Consider the following 15,158-nt stretch of genomic DNA (forward strand, 5'->3'; position numbering starts at 1 on the left):
CGCTCCCTGGTGTTGGCAGTGCAGCCACAGATAGCGCCCCCAACCAGCCTCCTCCCACGGGAAGTGACTTCCCGGATAGCGCCCCCAAACAGACCCCCGCCTCGGGCAGTGACACCCGGGGTAGGTCACCCAACCCAGCCCCTATCGCGGAGAGTGCAGTACCAGATAGCGCCCCTAACACGTCCCCCGCCACCGGCGGTGTAGCCCAGGATAGCGCCGCCAACCCCCCACTCGACGCGGCAGTGTAGCCCCTGAAAGTGCACCCAATCTGCCACCCACCGGCAGTGAAACCCCAAATAGCGAACCCAACATACCCCCTGCCGGGCAGTACAGCTCCCTAATAGCACCCAACTCGCCCCCAATCCCCGCCACTGGCAGTCCGCCCCTAATAATGCCCCCAACACATTCCTGGCTGTGGGCAGTGCAGCCCATAGACAGCGCCCCCAACCAGCCCCCAGCCACGGGCAGTGACACCTCGCATATCACACCCAACAAGTTCCCCGCCATGGGCACTGATGTCCCAGGTAGCACCCCCAACCTGTGCCCCGCCGCCACCAGTGCAGCCATGGATAGCACCCCCAAGAAGCTCCCCCCGCCACTGCGGGAAATGACACCCGGGATAACGCACCCAAGCCTCCCACGCCATGGGCAGTGCAACACCCACTACTGCCCCTCACACACCCCCCACACAAGATGGCGCCCCCAATACTCTCCTTGCCTCGGGCAGTGTGGTTCGCGATAGTGCATCCAACCCGTGCCCCCTGCCCCTGCCGCCCCTCACCTCTCGCCCCTCGCCCTCTGCTGCAGGCTGTGAGCCCTGGATAGCTCACCTACTCCGCCAGCTTTCTACCACTGTGGCTGCACTGTACTCTCCCTCACTGCCACCAACTGCAGCGAGGGGAGCCATGCTGTCGCAGGCTCAAGTCTCCAGCATGCAACCGGGGATGATTCCTCCTCTAAGCTGGGGTCGGAGCAGATGGGCGAGCAGAAGGAGAAGAACCCAGACTGGCAAGACTCCCTCTTACCAGGTTATGCAAATTAGGTTTCTGTACTACATGTTCTGATTGGATGAGAGAAAACTCTTTAGGTCTACTATGATTGGGCTTTATTTTCATGTTCTGACTGGATGAGAGGAAGTCTTAGGATAACCAATCAGAACATGATAACAAAGTCCAGAATCTGGGCCCATATGTCAAAATAATAGGGTTTTTTTGAACTTTGATCTGTTCTTTAATAAGAAAATAAATTGTCAAGAGTTATAGTCACAAAAATCTTACCTTATAGTCAAATTAATTAAAACTGGATAGATTCATAAATTTTATTAAAAAGTAACTTTAGCATTAAAGATGCATTAATGCAAAAATAAAATTTAGTTTTGTGTTGAATTCTTTCTTTTGAGAAATCCAAGAACTCTTTCTTGGGGTCTGGATTAGGACCCTTTTCCAGTACCACCACCACCCCCAGCCCTTGCCTCCTTCCTGGCCTCCACTGGGAGGTGCTCCCCTGGAGGAGCAGCTGCCGCTGGCCCCCACCAGACTCAGCACTTGGCTCTCTGGGTCTGTGGCCAGTAGCCACAGAGACGGAGACTCGGTTCCTTCAGCAATGTGTGTTCCTACTGTGCGTCTGGCATAGAGCGAGGTCCTGGAGGTGGGGCCATGTCCTCCAGGAGCTCACCCTAAGTCACAGAAGCCCGTTTTTATGGAGGATTTACTATGCAGACTGTAATTCTTACCACAACTCACTCATCAGTGCTGTTTTTATCCCCATGTGAAGTACCCAAAAAACAAGGTCCAGAGAGGGGAAGGGATTTGTCCAGGGTCACACAGCTCATCAGTGTTGGAGCTGATCACAAATTTTCTTCTTTGAATTGAACCATTTATTAATAGGCATAGGCATTGATGTTCTTTTTTTTTTTTTTGAGACAGAGTTTCGCTCTTGTTGCCCAGGCTGGAGTGCAATGGTGTGATCTTGGGTCACCACAACCTCTGCCTCCCTGGTTCAAGCGATTCTCCCACCTCAGCCTCCCAAGCAGCTGGGATTACAGGCATGTGCCACCATGCCTGGCTAATTTTGTATTTTTAGTAGAGATGGGGATTCTCCATGTTAGTCAGGCTGGTCTTGAACCTCTGATATCAGGTGATCTGCTGACCACAGCCTCCCAAAGTGCTGGGATTACAGGTGTGAGCCACTGTATCAAGCCTGGGTATTGATCTTCTAGAGACAAAATAAACCATGTTGTCTTCAAGCATATTGAGTTTGCTGTTGATCACCACAGCCACATCATCTTTCTATTTCACGAGTGATTGCCTGGCATATCCGCCCAACATCTCTGTGTATTTACACTGACGTGTGTCTTCTATAGTTTATCCAATCTTCATTTCTAAACTCTTCTATGAAGTCCACAGAAATTAAGTATGAGTTTCTTGTACTATAGAAAGTTGGGCATTCCTCGGGTAGGTATTGTTTAGGTACACTTGCCTGGTTCTGTCTGCATCCTTTCTGGGTCACCCCTTGCTGAAAAGTGTCAGTCTTTGAGAGGAGGGGAGTGTCCTTTCCTGCCAGGGTGTCTTTGTGTAGATGGAGACATAGACACAGTGTTGTGTGATGGTCAGGGGTCACAGTGGGCTGCAGAGGTTTAAAGGCGGCCCACAGGCAGCTCCAGCCAAGGCAGAGATTACAGAAAGGACGAGCAGATGTGAGCAGGTCCCTGGGGCATCATGAATACAGTGGCCCCTTCATCTACTCTCTTGGAAAATGGATTTATTCCAGGATAGACCATGTCTATCCAAAGGCAAAACAGTCAGTAGTCCTAGGTGCCCCCAACCGGTCCTCAGTGCCGTCCATGGGAGTCCAGTGAAAAGAGCCTATGGGGACAGCGCTTGCCCATCTACTCACGTGGACGAGGACTGGGTGCTTTGTGAGGAGCGAAGAAGACAGTATGAAGGAGTTCATGGAGTCGGAGGGACTCCACATTATCATATTCCATGGCTCAGAGCAGCCACACACGGGACATTCAGCATCTGTAAGGGGACCATGCAGCAGAGGCTGGCAGTGGAGAGTACAGTACACACAAAGACATGCCAGTGTTTGGTGAGAGTGACTTGATCCAGATCGGCAAAAGAGAAGTGATCGATATGCACAGCAGCGTGCAAATGGTGACTATGGGATAGCAATGGCTGATGTCAGGCTGCTGGCAGAGAGCGCAAGACATGACTGAAACACCATCGGCCACAAGTCCACAGAGATCTTGGAGGTGACCTGGATGCTTCCTTTGAAGTTGGTAAGGTTGTACATTTATAACTATGATATTGGCTGCTTTTTTTTTGGTTTTTTCTTTGACGGAGTCTTGCTCTGTCACCAGGCTGGAGTGCAGTGGCGTGATCTCGGCTGACTGCACCCTCCGCCTCTGAGGTTCAAGCAATTCTCCTTCCTCAGCCTCCCGAGTTGCTGGGACATCAGGTGCACACCACTACGCCCAGCTAATTTTTGTATTTTTAGTAAAGACGGGGTTTCACCATGTGGGCCAGGATAGTCTTGATCTCTTGACCTCATGATCCACCCACCTCAGCCTCCCAAAGTGCTGGGATTACAGGCGTGAGCCACCGCACCCAGCCAAGCTGCTGGATGCTGTTATTACCTGCAGTTATGTCCCCACTCCCACAGGTGCAAGAGAAGATCTGTTTGCCTACTGAGAAGACCCGATACCTCCTGAGGGGCTAACAGAGGTGCTCAGGCTAAGCCAGTTTGTGACACGATAAGCATATCCACATTGGTGAGAAGACAAGAAGAGCCCAGTGGATGTGGAGCTCCATGGAGAAGGAGATCGAGGTCAGGTCAGGATGGGGAGGCTTCCCATGGGCAATAATGTGCCTGGGGCCACCCCCTGTGCTCATGGCAGTGGGGAAACAATTCTTGCTGTCTCACACATAACACTGTGCACATGGTAACACACACACTCGCTTAATCACGGCATCTACTGGGCCTGACCGAGAGGCTGAACAGCCACAGCCGTAACACCAGAGGGCCACCTGACTGTGCGTGCAGGAACTGAGATGATGCAGAAACCCTGTTGCCAAGACTTCTGGAGGTCCAGGATTGTCTCAGCCTTGAAGATTAGAGAAGACACAAAATGAACAGGGCTATGGCTAGAGAGTCTCCCAGCTCAAGTATGAAGCCACAAAGAAAAGGAAGAACGGGCCGGGTGTGGTGGCTCACGCTTGTAATCCCAGCACTTGGGAGGCCGAGGTGGGCGGATCACGAGGTCAGGAGATTGAGACCATCCTGGCCAACATGGGTGAAACCCTGTCTCTACTCAAAACACAAAAATTAGCCGGGCGTGGTGGCGTGCTTCTGTAGTCCCAGCTACTCAGGAAGCTGAGGCAGGAGAATCGCTTGAACCTGGGTGTCAGAGGTTGCGGTGAGCCAAGATCGCGCCACTAGCACTCCAGCCTGGCAACAGAGCTAGACTCCATCTCAAGAAACAAAAACAAAAAAGAAACTAAAAAAACCAAATAGCTGCCTGAGGCCGAGTGCGGTGGCTCATGCCTGTATATTCCAGCACTTTGAGAGGCTGAGGTGATCACCTGAGGTTAGGAATTCGAGACCAGCCTCTGGCCAACATGGTGAAACCCTGTCTCTACTAAAAATACAAATATTAGCTGGGCGTGGTGGCGCATGCCTGTAATCCCAGCTACTCAGGAAGCTGAGGCAGGAGGATTGCTTGAGTCCAGGAGGCGGAGGTTGCAGTAAGCCAAGATTGAGCCACTGCACTCCAGACTGGGCAACAGAGCGAAACTCCATCTCAAAAACAACAACAACAACAAAACAGACTGGGTGCAGTGGCTCACACCTGTAGTCCTAGAACTTTGGGAGGCCGAGGCGGGAGGATCACCTGTGGTCAGGAGTCTGAGACCAGCCTGGCCAACATGAGGAAACCCCATCTGTACTGAAAATACAAAAATTAGCCAGGCGTGGTGGTGCATGCCTGTAATCAATCCCAGCTATTCAGGAGGCTGAGGCATGAGAAACACTTGAACCCAAGAGGTGGAGGTTGCAGTGAGCTGAGATCACACCATTGCACTCCAACCTGGACGACAAGAGCACGACTGTGCCTCAAAAACAAACAAACAAAAAACCCAAAACATCTGCTGTAGGTGGAAATGGATTGAGGGCCTGGAGCTTCACCTGGCAAGCCCCTCTTCTCCAGCCCCCATCCACTCCCAGTAGCCTCAAGGAGATCGGCAGGAATCCCCTAGCGCTGAGAAGCACAGCTGACAAGCATTGAAGTGAGCTGCTGTTGCTGGTAGGCAGGGGCTGCTGTGTTAAGAAGCTGGGAATGCTTTCTATGGCTAGGCACTTGGAGCCAGGTCTTTCTTGTTTTTCTAAATGGCAGGCACACTTGTTTTTGTTCCAGTTTGCAGAGGAGTCAACAGGGTGAGTGCTTGGAGTGGGTCTCGTTGCAGCTCCAGACCCTGCCCATTGGGTCATATTTCTTTCAGGATACTTGACCTCTGACCAGCCAGCATCATTAGCCCACTGCCCCCTGGCCTGTGAGCAGCACCCCTAGCCTCTGTCTCTTCTACCCTCTCAACCAGGTGGTGGCCAACGTGGTGGCACCGCTCCCAGAAATTGCCGCGTGTCACCCCAGCAGCAACCTGTTCGATCTGAACCCACAGTCCGTCAACAAGCTGCTGACAGCCCTGAACGAGTGCACCGAGTGAGGCCAGATCTTCATCCTGGACTGCTTGGCCAACTATACACCCAAGGACGACCCCGAGGCCCAGAGGTGAGTGGGCTGCCCCTTGCTTGCCAGCCCAGCCTGAGGACCCTGGTCCTCAGGGGCTCCAACCAGGCACTGGGCCTCAGGCCTTAGTGGGCCCCTTTCTAGTGCCTTGCCCCACAACCTACCCTCAGACACACCTAAAGGGAGGCCTGCCTGCTTCCCACCTCTCCAGAGCCAGGTAGGCAGGAGAGCTGCCTTCGGCAGTCAGCTCGGTGCCTGCTGTGGGCATAGGCCTGGCCTGGCCTGGGAGCTCGCAGAAGCCCAGGGCACCTCTGTTGCGTTCAGTAGATGGGTAGTGCCAGAGCCACTGCTCATTGAATTCTCACTGGGTGTCTGGGGCTCTGCCGGGTGCTTTCCACACACTAGAGTCTTTAATGCAGCTTTCATCATCATCCCTCGCTTTCTAGATGAGGGAGCTCCAACTTAGAGAGGTGGAGGGAATTGTGCAGGTCCCCTGGCTGGGGCTCACCTGAGTCATGGTCTTAACCACAAGATACCCTCCAAGTCGGAGGAAGTGGGGAGTTGGCATCTATACAGTATGTACTACGTGCCAGTACTGTGCTTGTTCTTTTTTGTTTGTTTGTTTGAGGTAGGGTTTCTGTCCACCAGGTTGGAGCTGCAGCCTCAATCTCCGGGGCTCAATCGATTCTCCCAGGTAGCTGGGACTACAGATGGATGCCAATATGCCCAGCTAATTTTTATATTTTTTGTAGAGGCAGGTTTTCACTGTGTTGCCCAGACTGGTCACAAATGCCTGGGCTCAAGCAGTCCACCCACCTCACCCTCGCCCGGCCTTGTTTTTTACATGCGTTTTGTCAGTTAAGCTCCTAGCGACCCTGTGAAGTAGGCAGCATCATTTGATTCCATAGACGAGGAAACTGAGGCTCAGAGTGATTTGAACCTGCTGGGGGTTAGTTAGCAGCCAGCAGAACCAGGATTTAGATCTTTCTCCTACAAAATCTTGTTTGTTTGAGACGGTCTTGCTCTGTCGCCCGGGCTGGTGTGCAGTGGCACAATCACAACTTACTGCAGCCTCAAACTCTGATTCAAGTGATTCCCCTGCTATCAGCCTCCCGAGTAGCTGGGATTACAGGCACGCACCACCATACCGGGCTAATTTTGTGTATTTTATTACAGATGAGGTTTCACTATGTTGGCCAGGATGGTCTTGATTTCCTGACCTCGTGATCCGCCTGCCTCGGCCTCCCAAAGTGCTGGGATTACAAGCATTAGCCACCATGCCTTGCTGATCCTTAGCCTCTTAAAGTGCTGGGATTACAGGTGTGAGGTACTGCCCCCGGCCTCCAAGCTTCCATCTTGTTAATTCCTGTCCCAACAGTCGTCCCTCACTGTTGCCTGGCCCACCTGAGGCCAGGTGCCTGAAGCTGCCCTCACCAACAGTATAGGATGTCTTACGTGCCTCCCTCCGGCTCTTTTGGAAGTTAGATACAGGGAATCGTCCCCTGCCAGGGTAGGGAGGGATCGCTCATGCCTCCTTTCCTTAGGGGAGATCTTCAAACTGAAGGCAGAGCTCAACAGTGACAAGAAGGAGAAGAAGGAGGAGGCAGTGAAGAAAGTGATTGCATCAATGACCGTGGGCAGGGATGTCAGGTGTGCAGGAGTAGGCCTGGTGGCAGCTAGAGGCGGCTGACAGGGGAGGGTTTATAGCTTGGGTCCACTTCAGTCTCTCCCTTCGGGTGTCTAGGGCCCCATGCCTCCCCTCATACAGCTCCCTTCGTAAAACTTTCTTCCCAGTCGAAGGTTTTGTTTACACAGGAATCAGGAGCCCAGACGCTGACAGTCAGGTGGTGATGGAGTGAGTTAACTAGAGTAGGTGGGAAAGGCAGCAGGCGATGGAGTGGGTGTGGCATGAACCCTTTCAGAAAGGGTTCCCTCCAGAGGATCACTACTGGCTGGGGAAGAGGACCCAGTGTGGCCAGGTCTTCTGGTTTTTAAAAAGAATGGGAAATCTGGATCAGACGTGGTGGCTCATGCCTGTAATCCTGGCACTTTGGGAGGCCCAGGTGGGCAGATCACGAGGTCAGGAGTTGGACACCAGCCTGGCCAATGTGGTGAAATCCTGTCTCTACTGAAAATACAAAAATTCGCCAGGCGTGGTGGCGTGCGCCTGTAATCCCAGCTACTCGGGAGACTGAGGCAGGAGAATTGCTTGAACCTGGGAGGCAGATGTTGCAGTGAGCCGAGATTGCACCTCTGCACTCCAACCTGGGTGACAGAGCGACACTCTGGCTCAAAAAAAACAAAGGGAAATCTGAATTTTTCATTTTAAATATCCCTGTCTTAAGTGGCCAGATGATAGTAAACACTGTGTGGTGCAAATAAAACACACGTGCAGACTGGATTTCTCCTAATGTGTCACCGGTGTGCAACCTCTGTTGCACCTGATGGCTAAAGAAGGTTGTGTGTAGAATGGCTGCTGCACCTTGGCTCATGCTTCCTCTGTGGGAGCGCCCAGTGACCCAGCTTGTCTGCCCAAATCTTTAAAAACCCATTCAAGGCCAGGCACGGTGGCTCACACCTGTAATTCTAGCACTTTGGGAGGCTGAGGCGGGTGGATCATGAGGTCAGGAGTTCAAGACCACCTGGCCAAGATGGTGAAACTCCATCTCTACTAAAAATACAAAAATAAGCTGGGGGTGGTGGCAGGCACATGTAATTTCAGCTGCTCAGGAGGCTGAGGCAGAGAATTGCTGGAACCCGGGAGGCAGAGGCTGCAGTGAGGCGAGATCACGCCACCGCACTCCAACCTGGGCAACAGAGCGAGACTCCCTCTTAAAAAAAAAAAAAAAAATCACGGTCTGCCTTCCCCGCATTCCTGCCTTCCCTCATCACCCCAGCCCACTACCCCAAACTCAAAGCATTTGCTTTCTGTTCCCATCACCCAGCACTAAATGGAGACTGTTCTCTTGTTATGTGTGCTTGTGTTTACCTGCTCACCAGACTGTAAAATCTCAAAGGTAGAGACTGGATTTTACAACAGTTTAATATTTGCACAGTATTTGAGAGTCTGCACAGAACATTTTAAGATTTGTTTTTTCAGTAGTTCCTTACAATTCCCATATTGTAGGTAATGAGTTTTACCGCCAAGGAAATAAAAACATAAAGTGACTGTCTAAGAGTCACATGGTTTGTGGCAGAACTAGGACTCAAGCCCAGTTCTTCTGAAATCCAAATCCAGGCTGCTTTAACTCATGGCCTCGTAGTGCCCAGCCCTGTGCCTCATAGTCTGGGTGCTGAGGTGGAGCAGCTCCCATCCAGGTCCCAAGATAGGCTCCCACTGCTCCAGACGTCCCCATGGATTGCCCCCCAGCAAAGGACCTCCTGCCAGCAGCTCCGCGAAGGAGCTTTGCAGAGAGCTCTTTGGAAGCCAGAGAAGAAAGGGAGCACGCACCTGCTGGACAACTGGGCCTCCTTCCAAGTCAGATTCCTTCCAGGACAAAGCTGCTCTCCTTCACCCAGAACACCACTGTCACCTCTTCACAGAGGAGAAGCATCTTTGTTCTTCCATCTCAGAAGAGCTGGCTTTGCTGATATGACGGGCCCCGAAGAGCAAGCCAGCCTCATCAGCAGTTTTTCCTCCTCCCTTCTCCCCATTCTTCCTGGGGCATCATCTTCCAAGGTGACACATACATTTTGGCTTTGGCAGGACTCCTGCCTATTGGGGCTCAGGAAGTTCACTTTGTCCTCCTAAGTCTCTATGTTGACACATCCTTGCCTGTAAACACATAAGAATTGAGAGAGGATATGATGATTCCAGAGACAGAAAATTGATCTCTAACCAAATTTCACATCTTAAAACGGCCTGTGACTCTGGGACCATGGGTACCACCTGGTTATGAGCACGGACCTTGTTCTCAGACCTGGCTCCTCCAGACAGGTTATTTGACATTTATGAACCTCAGTATTCTGTGAAATGGGGACCATTCCCTGACTTCTAAGGGCAGTTAAATGAGATCAAGTATGTAAAGTTCTTAGAACCAAGCCTGGTGTATGGTGTGTGCCCCGTGCATGCCGTGCTGGTTCTTACTGGGTGCTAGAGCTTGTAGTGAAAGCAGCGTGAACCATCCTGCTTCCCTGCGACCCCCCAGAACCAGCAGCCCAATGTAAGGGGCCACGTTAAGTATCAGAGAGGGAGAAAGGATCATTTTCATTACTCAGTATCTCTCAGATATCAAGTACCAGATACTTAAGTATGTTATCTCATTCAGTTATCATGAAGGCCCTGTGAAGTGAGTTTCTGTTGCACCTTTCTTTAGGACGGTCAGATGGGTCTCTGCTAAACATCAAACACTGTGACATAGGCTCATACAAAAACTACTCCCTAGAACTCCCTGTGCCCCCCTCCCAAGCCCCCACCTGCCACTGTGATTCAGGAAATCAGAACCACTGACTCCGGCGGGCATTTGCTCAGCAGAACGTCCACACCCCTGCCTGCCCTTCTCAGGCTGAGGTGAGACAGTCAGCCCCACACACGCAATGAGGGAAGTTCGTGTCTGGATCAGGTTTTCCCTTTGACTGTGGCCCAGGAATGGGAATGGGCTCCTGGGAGGGTGTTTGCTTCCCTAAGGAGGGAAGTGGCATGGAAAGGGACAGGGATTCTCTACACTACAGGGTGGTTGTAACCCTGATCTCTTGGTGTGAGCACAAAGAGCAGGGAGGCATCCTCAGGTGTCCCCAATGCCCCAGAGAAGAGGCAGCTTGTCCCAGAGTCTCAGCAGCCATGGGAAGGTCCAATCTGACCACAACACAGCTCCAGGGTTCTCCCTTCCATCCTCCCTGGTGTTGTCTTAGTTTGGGATGGGTCTGGCCAGGTGTTAGTAAGAAAGTCCAGCCTCAACCTCCAGGGAGAAGTTGGAAGCAAGCTCCTATCGCCCTCTCCGGGTCTCGTGTCCATTTTGGGTGTGTCTGGGGTGTCTGACTCAAAAGGGCTGTGCGAGTAGCAGCCCAAGTGTGATCTCTAAATGCCGCTTCTCACTTCAAGGAACCGGTCCACTCAGGGTTAATGGGCAAATTCAGGCATGAAGCAGGAGAAAGATGGCCCAGAATAAGGACAGAGGCCATTCCTCTTAATGTCTCCTCTCTCCAAAGAAAAGGAGGAAGTAAAAACTGAAAAATAACAGACTGATCGGGGCCATTGGCCAGGCCTGTGGGCTAAAGATTAACCCCCACCCTAATCACTTGTGCTATCTGTAGATCACGTATCCACCTGGTCACGTACCCCATGCTTGCTCAGCCTACCACGACCCTGTCACGTGGACGCCTTACAATTGTAAGCCCTTAAAAAGGCCAGGAACTCTTTCTTCAGGGAGCTCGCTTCTGTTGTTGAGACGCAAGTCCATTGACGCTCCTGGCCAAATGAAGTCTTTGGAGAGCTCAGTTCTGTTCTTGAGATGCAAGTCTGCTGACCTCCTGGCTGAATAAAGCCTCTTTTTTTTTTTTTTTTTTTTTTTTTTTTTTTTTTTTTTTTGAGACGGAGTCTTGCTCTGCCGCCCAGGCTGGAGTGCAGTGGCCGGCTCTCAGCTCACTGCAAGCTCCGCCTCCCGGGTTCACGCCATTCTCCTGTCTCAGCCTCCCGAGTAGCTGGGACTACAGGCGCCCGCCTCGTCGCCCGGCTAGTTTTTTGTATTTTTTAGTAGAGACGGGGTTTCACCGTATTAGCCAGGATGGTCTCGATCTCCTGACCTCGTGATCCGCCCGTCTCGGCCTCCCAAAGTGCTGGGATTACAGGCTTGAGCCACCGCGCCCGGCCGCCTCTTCCTTTTTTAACCTAGTGTCTGAGGACTTTTGTCTGTGGCTCATCCTACTACATTTCTTGGTTCCCTGACCGGCAAGCGAGGCAGCCCCTTAGGTGACTTAGGCCTGCCCTGTGGAGCATCCCTGCAGGGGACTCCGGCCAGCTTGAGCTACGCGGATCCTGAGCATGCTCCTGGGCAGGCATTTGCCCTGGTGGAATGCCTCGTCAGAGCAGTGCACTGCAGGCACCCGTGGAGAATCAACACACTGGTTGAACACCAGGAAGGAACTGGCTCTTGGGAGTCCAGATATCTGGAGTACAGTAGGACCGGTCTTGGGAACTTGCCCACTCCATTTGAGTGGAAGCGTGGCCTGATCACCCATAGCATGCCTTTATCAGCACTTTTGGGTTTTTGTTTTTGTTTTTTCTTGAGACGGAGTCTCGCTCTGTCGCCCAGGCTGGAGTGCAGTGGCCAGATGTCAACTCACTGCAAGCTCCACCTCCTGGGTTCACACCATTCTCCTGCCTCAGCCTCCCGAGTAGCTGGGACTACAGGCACCCGCCACTTCGCCCGGCTAGTTTTTTGTGTTTTTTTAGTAGGGTCGGGGTTTCACCGGGTTAGCCAGGATGGTCTCGATCTCCTGACCTCGTGATCCGCCCGTCTCGGCCTCCCAAAGTGCTGGGATTACAGGCTTGAGCCACTGCGCCCGGCTGTTAACTGATTTTTAAAAAGAAATGGTTGTAAAGTCTTTTTTTTTTTTTTTTTTGAGACGGAGTCTCGCTCTGTCGCCCAGGCTGGAGTGCAATGGCTGCATCTCAGCTCACTGCAAGCTCCACCTCCCGGGTTTACGCCATTCTCCTGCCTCAGCCTCCTGAGTAGCTGGGACTACAGGCGCCCGCTACCACGCCCGGCTAGTTTTTTTGGTACTTTTTTAGTAGAGATGGGGTTTCACTGTGTTAGCCAGGATGGTCTCGATCTCCTGACCTCGTGATCCGCCTGTCTTGGCCTCCCAAAGTGCTGGGATTACAGGCTTGAGCCACCACGCCCGGCCTGAATTGGGTTTTGATTTTGACTTGGTTTGAATTGCTTGACAGGACCAGTCTTGGGAACTTGCCCACTCCATTTCGGTTGACGTGTGGCCTGATCACCCACGGCGTGCCTTTATCGGCACTTTGGTTTTGGTTTTGATTCTGATTTGGTGTGAGTTCCTGGAACCCAGTGTCCCGCAGATGGTTCAAATGCATTCAGTCTGTAGCGGCAACTGCTTTGCTAACAGAAAAAAGTAGAAAAATAAATTTAGAAGCAACCTAATTGTGAGCACACCTCACCAGTTAAGAAGTATCCTAAGTAAAAAAAAAAAAAAGAAAGAAAGAAAAAAAAAAAAAACAAGGTAGCTTACTAACTCAAAAATCTTAAAGTATGGGGCTATTCTGTTAGAAAAAGATGATTTAACATAAATCCCTGAAAATGCTCTTAACCCAGCAGATTTCCTAACGGGGGATTTAAATCTTAATTGCCATACAAAGGTCCGACTAGACCTAGGAGGAACTCCCTTCAGGACAGGATGATAGATAGTTTCTCCCAGGTGACTGAGGAAAAAACCACAATGGGTATTCTGTAATTGAGGGAAACTCTTGTAGAAGCAGAGTTAGGAAAATTGCCTAACAATTGGTCTGCTCAAAAATGCGAGCTGTTTGCACTTAGCCAAGCCTTAAAGTACTTACAGAACCAGGGGGAAAAAAAAAAAAAGCCATCTATACTAATTCTAAGTTAATTTGGACTAAACAAAGTCTTGTTAATACAAAGGATAACTGAAATCCCACACTTACAAAGTTTTCCACAAAAGTAAAGTTTGCTAAAACTTAACAATGTAACATATATTATAGTAACTTCTGATCTGTGGCCGTAGACAGTCTAGTCCACAGATATGAAGGAAGTTTGCTTTGGAAGAGAATAGTTATCATCTCTGAAAACAACAATAAAAAAAAAAAAAAAAAAGGAAGGGGGGCAGAATTTATATAAAAAGGAATGTTATATGGAAAATTCTTGACCTGAAATAAATTAACTAGTTGTTTAAAGAAAGGGATGTTTGCAATAAGTCAGAAAGTTGAGGCATGTTGAAGAATTGTCTGTGAAAGTCATAAAAAAAGTGTTAGAAAAATTTATGCAAGAAATGTTGTATAATTTAAATTAATTAATCCTCCTGAATGTAAAACTATTGAAGAAACAGTTTATGTGCAAGGTGTATAAGGAAAGTAAAATATGCCTTTGGTAAAAGGATTATAAGGAGGCATAAGAATGTTTATTTTTACTTACATTAAAAGGTTAAAAAATTGTTTTGAAGGTTTAAGCAAGTTTTGAAACGTTAATTATAAAGAAAATTCTGTGTGGAAACATATTGGCTACAGTTAAAGGGTATCATCCAGTTTCTCTGTGAACTGGACATTAAAATAAAAATACAACGGGGTTTTCTGAAAGCACTACCCTGCTGTTTGACAAAAGTTATAAAAGGTTAAAAAAGCCTATAAAAATCTTATCTTTTGGTCAGATATTAAAAATTGAATAAATATGTTTACAAAGTTTTCTTCAAACTAAGTTTAACATTAATAACACTAATATAAAGGTAAAATCTAGCTTATCTGGTATAAACATACAGGAAGCATTGTCAAATATAAAATGGTGTTTGGATTTCTTTGGTCTTAAAAATTAATAAAAATAGACGCTAAAGGAAATTTCTCGGTAAGAAGGCACCAAGGACTATAAAGTTCACTGCTGATGTCCCCACATTTAAAACAAAAGGTCCATTTCTTAAAAATTATATACTTGATTTCATCTTTCACTTTCCTTTCCCTCAAAACTAAAAGTCTTTTAGCACATGTACCACCCCTAGAATTTCCGGTAAACCAGCGCCAGCCTGAAGATCATGTTCTCATCAAAGGGTAGAAAGAAGGAAAACTCGAGCTGTATAAACATGTGGCTGCTGGGCCATTGCATGGTGGCTGATGTGATGAGGTTCTGAATTTTTAATTGTATATATTTAAATTTATTTAACCATGAAGAGGCACACATATGACTGAGAACCACACTAGACGGGACAGCTCCAGAGATCCAGAAACCAGGAAGACATGACTCCCTTATCCTGGAGTTTTTTTTTTTTTTTTTTGCAGAATCATTTGCTGCTCTGATTCTAGCCTACATTTAAGGTTACTTCCTGGGCATCTGCACAAGGGTCAGTCACTCTGGGGCTGGGGAGATGATCATGAGGACAATATCCAGGTCCAGAGGGATTCCAGCAGGGGGCGCTCTTGCACCCAGTGGAGGAGCATGGCTCTGCACGCCCTGTTTAGACAAGATCAGAGCAGCAGGAGCAGAGGAGTAGGGGCATCTCACTGTCCTCAGGAGCTCACCCTCATCTCCAGGGACCCTGACGCAGAAGCTGAGCAGGCTCCAGGATGAGTGTGGGGCTCAACAGGCTGAGAAGAAAACCCTTCCACACCTGCACTAGATCCCAGCCTGGGGGCGACCTAGAACTCATCCTAGGGGTGTGTTCATTAAAACATCCATTGGGCCTAACATGTCTACCCCAGGACCGAACTCTGGGATAAGGACAAACGAGGAAG

At 49.8% G+C, this 15,158-nt stretch overlaps 1 long non-coding RNA gene across 1 annotated transcript; it reads right to left on the minus strand.

Moving 5' to 3' along the window:
• Positions 1-8,768: 8,768 nt before the first annotated feature.
• Positions 8,769-11,226, minus strand: LOC115892940. The gene is made up of 2 exons (XR_004052892.1): positions 11,022-11,226; positions 8,769-9,518 (listed from the first exon to the last, which is right to left on the minus strand). It is a non-coding gene; the product is annotated as an uncharacterized LOC115892940 (long non-coding RNA).
• Positions 11,227-15,158: the final 3,932 nt, after the last annotated feature.

This window comes from Rhinopithecus roxellana, chromosome 13 (genome assembly GCF_007565055.1).
Source record: "Rhinopithecus roxellana isolate Shanxi Qingling chromosome 13, ASM756505v1, whole genome shotgun sequence".
Lineage (NCBI taxonomy): Eukaryota > Metazoa > Chordata > Mammalia > Primates > Cercopithecidae > Rhinopithecus > Rhinopithecus roxellana.